General features: G+C 29.1%; 1 pseudogene; it reads right to left on the reverse strand.

The window, feature by feature from the left end:
* Window positions 1–312: 312 nt before the first annotated feature.
* LOC149196331 (uncharacterized) lies at window positions 313–797 on the reverse strand (annotated as a pseudogene).
* Between the last annotated feature and the right edge of the window lie 3,546 nt (window positions 798–4,343).

Here is a 4,343-nt window from a genome sequence, read left to right on the forward strand (position 1 = left end):
TCAAGAACAACAATAGAGGGACAAGTTACAAACCCATTCCTTGAGTTCATCCTATCCAATGTGATCAATAAACTGATGCAACATCCACATAAGATATACCCATATTGACCTAAATTTGCAATATCCATTTGAGTATTATATTGTAATCTATATAAGGATTACAAACACAACCAACATGATGACAAGAAAATAAGCAATAGTAATTGAAATAAATTGTCTACATGTAGATGGTACAAATAATTGTCATAATGAAGTTTTAACAATTATCTTCAACTCCAAGGACAAGGAAAATGTAATGTAAGAACAAATAGATCAAAACTGCAACAGTTGACGAGAGTCATAAATAGATGATTCAAAAGACCTCAACAATGACACATTAGTAAATTGTTTGCTTCCCCAGTGCACCATGCTAGGTTGATCATGAGAATGATTAGTTTGTGTTTCCAAGGACCTATACATGAGATCTATAGTGCCTTGAATATATTGTGAGCTTGCAGCCTGAGAGCCCTTGAAACTTCTCCCCGGCATGCCAAAAATAATTCCTCCAAAGTTTCCCATTTTGCCTGCATTGGAAACAAGTGGCTTACCTTGGTGGTGTTTATCCATAGAATTCACAATAGTTGCAAGGAACCCACTTGTTGCAAGATTAGTAGAGGACTGGGGATACATTTTAATAACTTGTTTGTTGCAAAAAGACCAAAGTTGTGTTGTACTCCTTGCATCAATGATGTTTGGGCCATAAGAGGTTAATCCTCTAGCATAAGTTGATCCATTGTGAGACCTGACCGCATGCTCATATCAATTGAAGTTGGAAGTTGAGAGTTTGAATGTGGGTTAAGAATATTGACTTTTAGAGCTTAGTTTCCTCCCTTCTCCAAAAATACTTCACACGTAGCCATAGAACATGGTTTGATGACTAAGTTCACAAGAGATGAAAATATATGATATATACTAAAAGAATTAAGAGACATCAATCATGGATATTTTGATGAAATGCTCATATACTAAAAGAATTAAGAGACATCAATCATGATTATTTTGATGAAATGCTAATTCTTTGACAGTGCATTTATTTGTTATATTTATTTGAAGGAAACTGGGGATGAAGGTTCCATACCCTTAGCGTAGTTCTATTGCAGAGAACCATAGCGCGTGGGCACATATTCTACAAACAAGCCACCGTTGACCTTTTCCATTTGTGCTATCGATTTTGGATTGATTTATTTAGATGGCTCACAAGGTACCTGGAAAAATGGACAAAATGGGAACAAAGGGTTGGCCACCTAATTTTGGATCTTATGTTTACACACTGAAACTATATTCAAATACTAATAGTGAACTATATTCTTTTACATTGCACATTGTAGGAGTAATTCAAATGTATGGAAGCAAAACTTGTGCCAGAGTCAAGTGTCCTTGAGGGCTTAATATAGATGATATTGAAAAGGCAGGAGAGTGTCTTGCATTTCAGGATGGATGTGCAAACTTCTTTGAACAAATCCTTACTAAGATGGATGTTTTAAATGTGGGAGTTCTTTTTCATCAAGTGGTTTGGATGGTTTACAAATTCATTCAAATAAACTTACCTTTGTGGAAACAGTCTCGATCGGTGGTATTGATAGGCGTGTTAAGTCCCTAGTTGATAAACATGGCGATCTTTGCTTCACGGCAAGAACCCTCATGCGTTAACCTAAGGCGTAAGTAATGCAGAGTAGTAGGAAGAGCATGGTCATGGTCGTTGTGTCTCTTTCAAGATTTTTTTTGAAAGTCCATGCACTTTCCTATGAAATCATGTCATGTTATATGAAATTATGAAATGATACCTATAATAGGACCCCTCCACTATATAGATTTGTTTCGGTGCACAGAAATAATATATGAATATACTCTCCATGGCACAAATTAGAGACAAAATCCATACCATTTCACCCACAACAACTACCATCCTCTGTATCGTAAATACAAGTTCAACAATCGCAAACAATCACATCCACCATACTCTAGTTAGCAAACAAAAGTATTCTATCTTTATGTTATAAAAGTCCCCAATCTCTGCAAAATCGAAGGGAAGCTTTTGAAAAAATTCTGCACATTTGTATTTGTATCTGACCTCGTCTTCTTCACTACTATTGTGGGTGATTTCTTCGGAACTATGCACAACATTTACACTACGCAACATTTATAGTCTCAAAGAACATTAAAACCCGAGAGAGATAGTTAGTTAGTTAATTAAGGAGTTGGGTAACACTTGGTAAAGTGTATTTAAGGGTGGAAAACATTTGAATTATCTAACATACCTGTATAAGGAATATAGGTAAGACAGGAGGGGGCTTCCGGCTTAATTATAACACATATATTAAATTGTTTAAAACTGTATTAACATACATATATATGAAACAATATTGAATTTATGTTAAATATTTTTCTTATTTTCATATTTCTATATCTGATCAATAAATAAATAAATAAAAATATTTATTAATTAAAGGAAGGTAATTACATAATTTTTAAATCTTTAAAATATATAGTTTAATTTAATTTTAGTTATTAATGTTAAAATAATTTTTTTAACAAACAAACAGTATGCAACATGGACCTAATTTGTCTTTTATTTTTCATTATTTTATGCGGGACTCACCACATATTTTTTTTTCCAAATATTTGTTACAATATTAAAATGAAATATATTTAACATAATTAAAGTTCAAAACAGTTATCATTTTCATAAATATAATAATTTTATATTTTAACACTATATGTTTGATTAACTTTAACTTTAACTTTAAATTATACTTTATTATATGTTTTGTCCAATTTAGAATTTTGTGTAATATATGTTTTGTCCAATTCAGAATTTTTGACAAGATTATGAAAAATTTGGGCTTTGTTGTTAAACTTCAAGATTTTGGTAGGATTTTGGGTGCCCAAGGTTCTTGATGGTGTTGAATCCATTTCTACGATAAAAAAACCTTTCAAAAATTTCAACTACCTAATTTTTTTGAATATATTTTTTATAATAAAAAATGTAAAAAAACATTTATTATGTAATTCATATTGATTTTTGAAGAAAATTTTTCAAAATTATGAATGTCTTCCTTCAAGCTTATAAATATTTTAATTTTTTAATTGTTTAACATATTCTAAAAATATAAATATAAATTTTATTGATTAAAATTAATATGGTTAAATAATTTATTATCATCATTAAATATTAAATCAATTTGACCAACAAATTTTTCCTTTTACTTAAACTTTTTATAAATAAAAAAAATATTTTTGTCGTGTCATTTAATTTTAAAATCAAAATCTTTTAATTAAAAACTATTTTTGTCGTATCATCCAATTTTAAAATCAAAATCTTTTAATTTTATTTCTTAAAAGTGTTGAAAGGTTTAATTATATATCAATATATTTAATAAAACAAAATAAAATTAAATTAAATTCACATATTATTTAATTTTATTTAATAAATTAAAATAAAATAAAATTTACATATACAATTATAATTAATATATAATATTATCCACTAATTAATCTACCTAACAGAATGTAACTTGACCATTTCAAATTAATTAGCATAGCTTAATTTGACCGGTTCAGATAAAGTTTTATAAAAAAATAATTGTTTTTAGCAAAATTTCAAATAAATAATTAAAGTAAACTTGTTTTCTTTTTTATGTTTCTAAAATATAAAATTGCAATTTTTATATAGTTTTATGATATATAAGAAAAAGCAGAGTATTCTAATGTGAATTTAAGAGTTATTATTTGCAGATTATTTTTAAAAAGTCTTGTATTATAAATTCACTTAGAATATAAATTTTCTAAAAATCAGAATGAGACAATGTTTAAATCATTTTTTTAAGGTGGAAATAAATTCAACACCATCAAAATTCCTTGAAACATCTAAAATCCTAATATTTAACAAATATAACTTAAAATTTCAAAAAAATTTACCAAATTTTATCCTATCCCAAAATTTCCTTAACTTACAAATATCTCTTTCATTCATGAAAATGCCTATCACGTCAATGTGGGTCTGGATATTCATAGGTTTCTCATCAAATTAGGTTTGGAATTTCAGGGAAGCCTTATCTTAAATCCTATCAAATAGGCGGCGAATATCGTAACAGCCGCTATCTTCGTGTTTGAAGTGGAGTCCCCTAATTTTGGAGTCCAAATGTACGTGCAATCGGCATTTCGTTTTTTTAATTTGACTCTTAGACTACAAGCCATTAAAGAGAAATGTGGCCCTATAGGCTAAAATTACTGTCGTCTGACGTGCCGCCTCCAATGAGAAACATTCCAGGAAAATGAAGAGGTTACAGGGAGCATTACATTTG

The sequence above is a fragment of the Pinus tabuliformis genome, chromosome 2_2 (genome assembly GCF_031772625.1).
Source record: "Pinus tabuliformis cultivar Carrire ecotype Pingquan chromosome 2_2, CPIR1, whole genome shotgun sequence".
In the NCBI taxonomy this organism is placed as follows: Eukaryota; Viridiplantae; Streptophyta; class Pinopsida; order Pinales; family Pinaceae; genus Pinus; species Pinus tabuliformis.